General features: G+C 46.4%; 1 long non-coding RNA gene across 1 annotated transcript; it reads left to right on the top strand.

The window, feature by feature from the left end:
* The first annotated feature begins 4,540 nt into the window (after positions 1-4,540).
* Positions 4,541-9,991, top strand: LOC138294089 (uncharacterized). Its single transcript, XR_011203175.1, has 3 exons — positions 4,541-4,590; positions 4,715-4,782; positions 9,930-9,991. It is a non-coding gene; the product is annotated as an uncharacterized lncRNA (long non-coding RNA).
* Positions 9,992-12,191: the final 2,200 nt, after the last annotated feature.

Raw genomic sequence — 12,191 nt, 5'->3', positions numbered from 1 at the left:
AATTACTGTGTGGAACTTTGAGCTGCTTTGGACTGCTAATTATTAAGATAGAGTGTGTATGCTGACTGCAAATTTAATTTGAATATAGTGGCTGAAGGAGATCATTCTCAAACACTATATAGAGCCACGTTTGAAGCTCGACTCAGAGTCATGCTGTGTGTTAAACCCTTAGATGAAATTCTTCATTTAGGCAGCACCCATTCCAGAGCGGGTGGCGAAGCCGATTTTATGCACATGAGCGTTTTGGGTGACAGGAACCCATAGTTGCAAGAGCATTTGCAATACAGTGCTGCTATGTCTCTGAAAAACCACCTGCTGACGTTCATAAATATATAAATAAACAAGTCATCCAGAATAGACAGACATATCTCAGAAATCATGCCCATTGAGCTCTAGTATTCTCTGCAGAAAGACACAAATGCGTGTAACTGTTTAAAATGCTTTGAAATTAACAGCAAGGTTTAGGAAAAAGGGATAAACAGACCAAAAACATTTTTTCATGGTTTGGATTTTTTACTGACTATTGGCTTTGGAACACAAATTCTGGAGCTCAGCATTTATTTACGTGGTTTATTAAATTTGGTCAATTAAGAGCCCTAATTTACATACTACCTTTTGAGCTGCTAATGGAAAATATTTATTAAATGTCAGTAGGAATCAATGAATCATACCCCCAAAATCAATTTCATAATCGAAAGCGTGTTATTTATGCTGGGATAAAATGCCGTTCGGTATTCCGGACGTAATGGATGTGAGGCCAGTTGATTTATTTAAATTGGATTATCTGAATTCTAAATGTGAACTGCTTGCATCATATAGTTCTTGTGCTTGACCTAGGAAGGCTGCCACACAGGAGCGCGAACCACACCGACAGTGTCCCAAGTGGATCTCCTACAGAATTCAAATCAGGAGCGCGAAAGAAGACGGCGATTGAGCAGTGCCATCTCACAGTTAATCTCGGGGTACCAACAGGGTCGGACTGGGACAGGAAATAGGGGCCAAACTAAAGTGTCCCCTTTTAATGAATTAGAGAGTTAAAAAAGTGGCCCACGCTGGCAACTTGAGTCAGTTTTAAACTTGTTATGCAAGGTATAGAAGGCTGCGTGGATTTGAGCTTGCTGATGTTTGTTTTAATATCGGGGAAATCCACAGTAAAAAAGCGGCCTAGTAAACCATAAACCGACGAACAAAGAGCTATAAAAACTGCCCACAGACTGAACTGTCAGACCAGCCATCAGGCTATGCCTTTTGTTACCCTGTAGGCCAGTCTGACCCTGGGTGCCAGCTGACAGATGTGGATTTCCAATCGCCCCTTGAAACGCAGGCCGTTGGTTTGTCAGTTGCCAGGTCTGCTAGATCGCACCTACCGCATTTCTGAGTTGTTGGTCCCAAAAGAAGAGATAGCCAATGGAAGGTTCCAGAAGGCTTTTCCTGGGTGGAATGTTGTTAACAACTAAATCAGGGAGTTTGGATGGATCAGCATTAAAAAGCAGGAAGGGGAAGTAAGCCAGGGGGAGAGAAGTGAGCCCGAGAAAGAGGGAATAGTGATGCTACACTAAGGCTCACTATTATTTATGTGGAAGATGGGAAACACACACACCAGAAATGCTCTTGGAAACCCTAGTTCCAGCGCTGTGTTGATTTTTGAAAAGGTATTCAGGTACTGTACATAAAAACACATATTATTGTATAATGCAGTATTCTCGAAAAAGAAATAAAATATATAGATTCTACAACTATGGAATTAACCAGTAAGGGCTAACCTTTGTTTAGCAGCTCAAGGTGCTGGAGAAGGTCTTACATATAAACAGTGAGTCCAGAGTCAATCAATACCATTAGGCTCATTTTGCTTTATACCGCTTTGTACACTGTGAGCAAAATAAAACATTGAAAACTAATGCTGTTGGATCCTTCGGCGGGTTTGGTGTGATCCACAATACCATTGACCTTCGGCAGCGCTTGAATGAAAAGAAGGGACGTAGCTTTAAAGGTGTTTTTTGGGATCTGACACCAGCCAAATATATATGCATTGTTAACTCGATAGGTTGGTCTGTGGGGTCCTGAGTTTGGTCTGCTATCTCTGTGTTGTATAATTTCTGCCCTGATTTCACTAAGAGGGTTTAACTTGTTCATTTTTTGTATTGGGAACTTAAGTATATAGAGTGACTGATTTACCAAAAAAGTAGTAAATCTGTACCCATAAAAGTACTTCTTGAAAGGGTGAACATTTGCTACATTTAGGAATTCATAAACATTGGCAGTAGTAGCATTGAAAACCTGTGCCAGTCCCTGCACCATTCTCAGGTTTCCAGGCATACTACTGGCAATCAAAAACCCAACGGCTGTTGGGGTGGATGCCCAGTGATGATGGAACAATTTTCAGTGTGGGGGTGCTACCGTCAACATTACTTCACTGAAGTCATAGGGATTGTGAGAAATCCAAGAGTCACACAGAGAACACGCGCATCAAATGGGCCAAACCCATTCTGCAGGAAAGTGTAAAGGGTGTAATATGTAGCCGGTGGGTGTTTTGAAGCACTCTGTCACAAACATACTACTAAAGCATGATGTGGTAGCACACTGTAATTTACTGCCATACAGGGCGGGTTTCACTGCCTATCCACCAAGAAACCCCTGTCAGTTAGGAGAAGTGAAAAATGTCTAATGCATCACTCGCCATAGGAGATCACGCCTGTGGGGGCATTGTATTTTTTTTTCAAACCTGCCTTGAGGTTTTGTTTTTGAAAATAAAGAAAGGTAACTTTGCCATACGGCTCCGTCATGTTTGCCAGACTTGCACCATAAATGTACAGTGAATTATGTCCACCAGCTCAGCCTCCAAAATCGAAATCCAGTCTTTTTTTGTTTCCTTCACACTACAGAATTACAATACAATACAGATTTGTTTGTGCTTTCTTAACCCCTTCGCTGCCAGGCCTTTTCCCCCTCCTGTGCCACGCCTTTTTTTGCCTATTTGGGGCACTTCGCGCTTAGGCCCTCATAACTTTTTGTCCACATAAGCTAACCAAGCCAAATTTGCGTCCTTTTTTTCCAACATCCTAGGGATTCTAGAGGTACCCAGACTTTGTGGGTTCCCCTGAAGGAGGCCAAGAAATTGGCCAAAATACAGTGAAAATTTCGTTTTTTTTCAAAAAAATTGGAAAAAGTGGCTGCAGAAGAAGGCTTGTGGTTTTTCCCCTGAAAATGGCATCAACAAAGGGTTTGCGGTGCTAAACTCAGCAGCTTCCCAGCTTTCAGGAACAGGCAGACTTGAATAAAAAAACCCAATTTTTCAACACAATTTTGGCATTTTACTGGGGCATACCCCATTTGTGCAATTTTTTGTGCTTTCAGCCTCCTTCCAGTCAGTGACAGGAATGGTCATGAAACCAATGCTGGATCCCAGAAACCTAAACATTTCTGAAAAGTAGACAAAATTCTGAATTCAGCAAGGGGTCATTTGTGTAGATCCTACAAGGGTTTCCTACAGAAAATAACAGCTGAAAAAGAAAAATATTGAAATTGAGGTGAAAAAACCATCAATTTTTCTCTACGTTTTACTCTGTAACGTTTCCCTGCAATGTCAGATTATCGAAAGCAATATACCGTTACGTCTGCTGGACTCCTCTGGTTGCGGGGATATATAGGGTTTGTAGGTTCATCAAGAACCCGAGGAACCCAGAGCCAATAAATGAGCTGCACCCTGCAGTGCGTTTTCATTCTATACCGGGTATACAGCAATTCATTTGCTGAAATATAAGGAGTAAAAAATTGCTATCAAGAAAACCTTTGCATTTCCAAAAAGGGCACAAGATAAGGTGTTGAGGAGCAGTGGTTATTTGCACATCTCTGAATTCCGGGGTGACCATAGTAGCACGTGAATTACAGGGAATTTCTCAAATAGATGTCTTTTTTACACACACTCCTATATTTGGAAGGAAAAAATGTAGAGAAAGACAAGGGGCAATAGTACTTGTTTTGCTAATCTATGTTCCCCCAAGTCTCCCGATAAAAATGGTACCTCACTTGTGTGGGTAGGCCTAGCACCCGCGACAGGATATGCCCCAAAACACAACGTGGACACATCACAGAAAACAGAGCTGTTTTTAGCAAAGTGACTACCTGTTGATTTTGGCCTCTAGCTCAGCCGCCACCTAGGGAAACCTACCAAACCTGTGCATTTCTGAAAACTAGAGACCTAGGGGAATCCAAGGAGGGGTGACTTGCGGGGCTCGGACCAGGTTCTGTTACCCAGAATCCTTTGCAAACCTCAAAATTTGGCTAAAAAAACACATGTTCCTCACATTTCTGTGGCAGAAAGTTCTGGAATCTGAGAGGAGCCACAAATTTCCTTCCACCCAGCGTTCCCCCACGTCTCCCGATAAAAATGATACCTCACTTGTGTGGGTAGGCCTAGCGCCCGCGACAGGATATGCCCCAAAACACAACGTGGACATATCACAGAAAACAGAGCTGTTTTTAGCAAAGTGACTACCTGTAGATTTTGGCCTCTAGCTCAGCCGCCACCTAGGGAAATGTGACAGACCGAACAAGATGAGGACAACTAAAACAAGAAGTTATGGTGCTCAGGTAAGTGTTTATTGTTTTCTTCCCAAACGGGGTCAATCAAGTGCAAGTTCGTTCTGTTGTTGCTCTTAGTTTCTTGCGCAGTTCTTCTTTTCAGTGACGGGTTTTCCCCTTTTCTTCTCTTTAGGTGGAGGTACTGTCAGTCTCGCGGACGTCCCATGCGGATATCAAAAAGGGAAATAAGGAAAAACGAGGGTAAGTGGGACGTTAAGAGATACGTCTTTCTTATTAAATTTTATCAGACTGGGGTGGATAACAGAGGGGAGGGGGTGGTGTCTGTGCGGAATAGAGGGAAGTGCTTGTTACTAATTTTACTCGTGTTTTATTGTGTCGCTAGTCCTTCCTTTGTGCCCTCCCACCTCTCTTCCCCATTCACCCTCTACCCCTTCCCTAGTTTCCTTCCCCAGTCCCCTTCCCTGCCGTGCACCCTTTACTTGTCCAGAAGGACCGTACCTTCGTGAGCCACGACCCTCCGGGGCCGTGGCGGGCGTTGAGGTGGTCCTCGCTGAGGTAGGGTTCGTTACGGCTTCCTGGTCCCAGTTCGCCGTCCTCCAGGGGGTATTTCTTCTCTTGGTCTCTCTCGCCTCGGTCTCCCTCCGTTCGCCGTCGTCTCCGTCTCCTTCTCGCTCGTCTCCGGTCTCTTCCTCCTCTCTTCTCCTCGCCGGCTCCACCGGCTTTTCATCCGTGACGCCGCGCTCCTCTGGCCAATCCGGGGTTGGAAAACCTATCCAGGTTTCCCCGGCAACGTCCTGACGCCGGCCTCGCTCGGGACGCGTTTCCCTGGTAACAGGGAAACGCGGAGATGACGTGTCGGAGGAGTCCGACACGTCACCTCCGGTCTCTCGTCTTGCGGTGATCGGGTTTACCCCGTCACATACCCCTTCCCAAGACAGGTCCTGTTCCAGGACCGAATCGGAAACCGGGAAGCGAGAGAGATAATCCGCAGGGACCTGCGAACTCCCAGGAACATGTCGGACCTGAAAGGAGAATGGTTGAAGTTCAAGGAACCACCTGAGAATGCGGGCATTCGTATCTTTATGAGCGGCAAGCCAAGTGAGGGGGGCGTGATCCGTAAAAAGTACAAAAGGCCGGCCCAACAAGTAATACTGTAGACAATCCACGGCCCATTTAATTGCCAAACACTCCCTTTCTATTATGGGAAAACGACGTTCCCGAAGACCCAGTTTGCGACTGATGTACACAACGGGATGATCGAGTCCCTCCGTTCCCGGCTGTGTCAGAACCCCCCCGAGCCCCACATCGGAGGCATCAGTGTAAAGGTGAAAGGGTTTTGAAAAGTCCGGGCATAACAATATGGGTTCTTTGATTAAAGAGGTCCTCAAGCGTTCAAAACTGGAAGTTTGAATAGCAGAGAAAGGTACCAGCTGATTTGGATGAGATTTGGACAGAAGATCCGTAAGGGGAGCGGCTAGAGAGGAATAGTGAGGTATGAAACGCCGATAATATCCTACTAGGCCTAGGAAAGAGCGTAAGTCTTTTTTAGTTTTCGGGAGAGGGGCATGTAAGATTGCGTCCACCTTCTGGGCTTGGGGTTGAAGTGTTCCCTGACTGATTCTGTATCCCAGATATGAAATGTCGGTTTTCCCGATAACACATTTCTTGGGATTGGCTGTCAAGCCAGCCTCGGTGAGTGTTTTAAAAACTTGGTTTAGATGGTCCAGATGATTTACCCAGGTATCGCTAAAAACCACTACATCATCCAGGTAAGCCGCTGAAAAAGCAGGGTATGGTTTTAATATGTTATCCATTAATCTTTGAAAAGTGGCCGGTGCACCATGTAGCCCGAAAGGTAATACAGTAAAATGATACAGCCCGGACTGGGTAGAAAAGGCCGTTTTTTCTTTATCTTCGGGGGCTAAGGGTATCTGCCAATATCCTTTGGTTAAATCTATTGTGGACATATATTTCGCCTTTCCTAATTTCTCTAGGACATCGTCCACCCTAGGGATTGGATATGTGTCAAATAATGAGTTCTCATTAAGTTTCCGGAAGTCTATGCAGAATCTGACCGTACCGTCAGGTTTTGGTACAAGAACTACGGGTGAACACCAGGGACTGGTAGAGGGCTCTATTACTCCTAGGGTCAACATTTTCTGTATTTCATTTTCTATAACCTGCTTCCTTGCTGCGGGGATGCGATATGGTCTGACCCTAACTACTGTGTCGGGTTTTGTTCGTATCTTATGTTGAATTAGGGTGGTTCTACCGGGGTCTTCTGAAAACAATTGGTGATACTGCTGTAACAAGCGGTATACCTGCCTCTTTTCCGCTTCCGTTAATGCTTCGTCTATAGTGGGTAGAGTTGTTCCCTTGCCTAGGGTGGTAGGGCAAAATTCAATTTTTAATTCCTTATTCGGGTACAGAAGGTTAACTATTCTTGGGGTAGTGTTGGGTGTCTCGGGTGTCTCCCATTTCTTTAAAAGATTGACATGATATATTTGGGTTTTCCTGGGGTTGGTTGTTATTTCCACTAAGTAAGTTACAGGGGAGATGGCTCGGATGATTCTATGGGGGCCTTGCCATTTCGCTAGCAATTTATGTTCGGACGTGGGTCGCATGATTAAGACCTGGTCATCGGGTTGAAAAACTCTTAACTTACTCCCCTTATCATAATAATGCTTTTGGGTTCTTTGAGCCTGCTCCATATTGTCTTTTACCTCGTCCCATAATCCCTGTAAATGCGTTCTTAAGTTATGAGCATACTCCAACAAAGGAGTCCCCCCCTCCATGGCTTCTTCCTCCCAGGCCTCTACCGCCATGTCCAGAAGGGAACGTGGTTGTCGCCCGAACACTAGCTCGAAAGGGCTATGCCCCGTGGAAGCCTGTTCGTGCGTTCGGATCGCGTATAATACCAACGGTAATTTCTGATCCCCAGTCTCTCCCGGTGTCGTGTACAATCTTTCGAAGTAACGTTTTGATTGTACGATTATATCGTTCGACCAAACCATCGGTTTGAGGATGATAAACGGATGTTTTGATCTGAGATATGCCTAACGTTTTACACACTTGTTTCATCAAGGTAGACGTAAAGGGAGTGCCCTGATCTGTGAGTATTTCCTGCGGGAAACCAAGACGCGAAAACACCGTTATCATCGCCTGGGCTATGGTCTTTGTTGTCATACTGGTTAGGGGAATAGCCTCTGGGTATCGAGTAGCATAATCAACTATGACCAGTATGTAAGTGTGTCCTTTTGTAGAAGGAACCAAGGGTCCAACCAAATCCATCCCTATTCGTCTAAACGGGACATCTATGATGGGGAGGGGTATGAGTGGTGCTTTTTTTGGTTTACCTGGTTCCGTCAGTTGACACTGGGACATTGCGCACAATATTTTCTTATGTTGGCAAAAACACCAGGCCAGTAAAATCGTCTGAGGAGATATTCTTCCGTTTTGTCTCTCCCAAAATGTCCCCCTCCTGGATGATTATGAGCTAGCGTAAGGATGTGCTCCCTATAGTATTCAGGTACTATGAGTTGTTTTCTTTTTTCCCCGGTACGTGTGGTGTTTACTCGGTACAGGAGATTATTTTTGATTAGGAAGTAGGGACCTACCTCATCCATTTCCTCTGACACTGCAGTTCTCCAAGCGTGAGATAGGAGGGATCTTCTCTCTGTTGCTGAGCAAAACTGACAGGTGCCTCGTGGAATTCTGCTACCACTCCTCTTATAGTGTCCTGACTAGTATTATTTCGGAACTGCTCTCTTTCTATTCTTTTGTCCCTTCGGGTCAGTTTTCTACGGGTTGTTGGACATTCAATGGGACTTCCTGAAAACGGGGCTTCAGCCCACCAGTCCTGTGAGATCTTAGAGTCTCTAACCTGATCCAATAGTTCTTGAAAGTGAAGATAATCTGTTCCCACGATACAATCCTCGATTAATTTTGGCATTATCCCCATCGGGAGACTATCCCGGTAGGGCCCCCATTCTATCTGGAGAATTTTTAATGGATATTGCTCCTTGTCCCCGTGAACACAACAAATATGTACCCACTGTCTTCGTTTCGGAACCCAGAGGGGTTATCAGGTCTTACCTCTTATTACAGACTGGCTGCACCCGGAGTCGACGAGGGCACACACATACCGTCCATTGATTTTTATAGTCTGTTTGAACTTGTGGTTACCTTTCCCTGTACATAGGACCCTACGTCTGGTAACCCCTATTTCCATCGGCTCACCTCCTTCATGTTTCTGAGGACACATACGGGCGATATGTCCCCATTCCCCGCAGTGGTAACATTGGGGTCCCTGTATAGGGGGGCCTTCCGGGATTCTACGGGAAACGGTATTGTCAGTGAATTCTTTGTGAGGGTTTTTTACAGGTGGCAAGACTGGTTTTATATTGGACCGTGGTGGTATATTTCTTATGTCGGAGGAGCGATGATACGCGCAGGCCAAATCAATTGCTGTGTCAGTGTCTACTTTTGGATGCTGTCGTATCCAGTGTTTTGTGGCTAAGGGCAGAGCATCCAAGTACTGTTCCAGTATAATTATTTGTATCACTTCTTCACGGCTATCGCCAATAGGCCCCAACCATTTAAGGCCAAATCTTTTACCCCGGAAATAGAAGGTTCGGGGGTCCTCATTTGGTCCCCACTTGACCTTGCGGAATTTCATCCGGTAGTATTCCGTATCATGCCCAACACGTTCCAAAATACTGGATTTTATATCCTTGTAGGGTGTGAGGCCTCCGGGATTAGCGGCCTGATAGGCTGCTTGTAAGAGGCCAGTTAGTAATGGAGCAAACATATTGTCCCCAGCGGTCTTCAGGCCACTGGGCTGAAGAAGCCACTCTTTCAAAGTTAGTAAAGAAAGACTCTGGGTCTTCTCCCTCTTGATATTTCTGCAACACTGAGCTGGGAACGTTCGGGTGGACTTTACTAGCGGCAATAGTCTCGGTTAATTTTGTCATGGCCGTTTCGTGTACCAGCTGGTTATTTGCCAGAATGGTGGCCTGGCTTTTCAAGGCCGATTGTAAAGCCTCTCTGTCCTCTTTTGCTTCCCTTTGGTGAGCCTCCCATACCAGCTGCAAATGTCTTTGTCCTTCGGCTAGCTGTTTGATCATATCCTCAAGGGAAGGGTTGTCGCTCATTGTATACTCTGTTCGGTTGTCGTAGGGCCCCTAAGGTATCCTACTTCTGACACCACTGTGACAGACCGAACAAGATGAGGACAACTAAAACAAGAAGTTATGGTGCTCAGGTAAGTGTTTATTGTTTTCTTCCCAAACGGGGTCAATCAAGTGCAAGTTCGTTCTGTTGTTGCTCTTAGTTTCTTGCGCAGTTCTTCTTTTCAGTGACGGGTTTTCCCCTTTTCTTCTCTTTAGGTGGAGGTACTGTCAGTCTCGCGGACGTCCCATGCGGATATCAAAAAGGGAAATAAGAAAAACGAGGGTAAGTGGGACGTTAAGAGATACGTCTTTCTTATTAAATTTTATCAGACTGGGGTGGATAACAGAGGGGAGGGGGTGGTGTCTGTGCGGAATAGAGGGAAGTGCTTGTTACTAATTTTACTCGTGTTTTATTGTGTCGCTAGTCCTTCCTTTGTGCCCTCCCACCTCTCTTCCCCATTCACCCTCTACCCCTTCCCTAGTTTCCTTCCCCAGTCCCCTTCCCTGCCGTGCACCCTTTACTTGTCCAGAAGGACCGTACCTTCGTGAGCCACGACCCTCCGGGGCCGTGGCGGGCGTTGAGGTGGTCCTCGCTGAGGTAGGGTTCGTTACGGCTTCCTGGTCCCAGTTCGCCGTCCTCCAGGGGGTATTTCTTCTCTTGGTCTCTCGCCTCGGTCTCCCTCCGTTCGCCGTCGTCTCCGTCTCCTTCTCGCTCGTCTCCGGTCTCTTCCTCCTCTCTTCTCCTCGCCGGCTCCACCGGCTTTTCATCCGTGACGCCGCGCTCCTCTGGCCAATCCGGGGTTGGAAAACCTATCCAGGTTTCCCCGGCAACGTCCTGACGCCGGCCTCGCTCGGGACGCGTTTCCCTGGTAACAGGGAAACGCGGAGATGACGTGTCGGAGGAGTCCGACACGTCACCTCCGGTCTCTCGTCTTGCGGTGATCGGGTTTACCCCGTCACAGGAAACCTACCAAACCTGTGCATTTCTGAAAACTAGAGACCTAGGGGAATCCAAGGAGGGGTGACTTGCGGGGCTCGGACCAGGTTCTGTTACCCAGAATCCTTTGCAAATCTCAAAATTTGGCTAAAAAAACACATGTTCCTCACATTTCTGTGGCAGAAAGTTCTGGAATCTGAGAGGAGCCACACATTTCCTTCCACCCAGCGTTCAACCACGTCTCCCGATAAAATGATACCTCACTTGTGTGGGTAGGCCTAGGGCCCGCGACAGAATATGCCCCAAAACACAACGTGGACATATCACAGAAAACAGAGCTGTTTTTAGCAAAGTGACTACCTGTAGATTTTGGCCTCTAGCTCAGCCGCCACCTAGGGAAACCTACCAAACCTGTGCATTTCTGAAAACTAGAGACCTAGGGGAATCCAAGGAGGAGTGACTTGCGGGGCTCGGACCAGGTTCTGTTACCCAGAATCCTTTGCAAACCTCAAAATTTGGCTAAAAAAACACATGTTCCTCACATTTCTGTGGCAGAAAGTTATGGAATCTGAGAGGAGCCACAAATTTCCTTCCACCCAGCGTTCCCCGACGTCTCCCGATAAAAATGATACCTCACTTGTGTGGGTAGGCCTAGCGCCCGCGACAGGATATGCCCCAAAACACAACGTGGACATATCACAGAAAACAGAGCTGTTTTTAGCAAAGTGACTACCTGTAGATTTTGGCCTCTAGCTCAGCCGCCACCTAGGGAAACCTACCAAACCTGTGCATTTCTGAAAACTAGAGACCTAGGGGAATCCAAGGAGGGGTGACTTGCGGGGCTCGGACCAGGTTCTGTTACCCAGAATCCTTTGCAAATCTCAAAATTTGGCAAAAAAAACACATGTTCCTCACATTTCTGTGGCAGAAAGTTCTGGAATCTGAGAGGAGCCACAAATTTCCTTCTACCCAGCGTTCCCCGAAGTCTCCCGATAAAAATGATACCTCACTTGCGTGGGTAGGCCTAGCGCCGGCGACAGGAAACACCCCAAAGCGCAACGTGGACACATCCTAAATTTTGGAAAAAAACAGAGGTGTTTTTTGCGAAGTGCCTACCTGTAGATTTTGGCCTCTAGCTCAGCCGGCACCTAGGGAAACCTACCAAACCTGTGCATTTCTGAAAGCTAGAGACCTAGGGGAATCCAAGGAGGGGTGACTTGCGGGGCTCGGACCAGGTTCTGTTACCCAGAATCCTTTGCAAACCTCAAAATTTGGCTAAAAAAACACATGTCCCTCACATTTCTGTGGCAGAAAGTTCTGGAATCTGAGAGAAGCTACAAATTTCCTTCCACCCAGCGTTCCCCCAAGTCTCCCGACAAAAATGATACCTCACTTGCGTGGGTAGGCCTAGCGCCGGCGACAGGAAACACCCCAAAGCGCAACGTGGACACATCCTAAATTTTGGAAAAAAACCGAGGTGTTTTTTGCGAAGTGCCTACCTGTAGAATTTGGCCTCTAGCTCAGCCGGCACCTAGGGAAAC

This window comes from Pleurodeles waltl, chromosome 4_2 (assembly GCF_031143425.1).
Source record: "Pleurodeles waltl isolate 20211129_DDA chromosome 4_2, aPleWal1.hap1.20221129, whole genome shotgun sequence".
Taxonomy (NCBI): domain Eukaryota; kingdom Metazoa; phylum Chordata; class Amphibia; order Caudata; family Salamandridae; genus Pleurodeles; species Pleurodeles waltl.
Note: the sequence above shows the minus strand (reverse complement) of the source record. Positions and strands in the feature narration are given on the sequence as shown.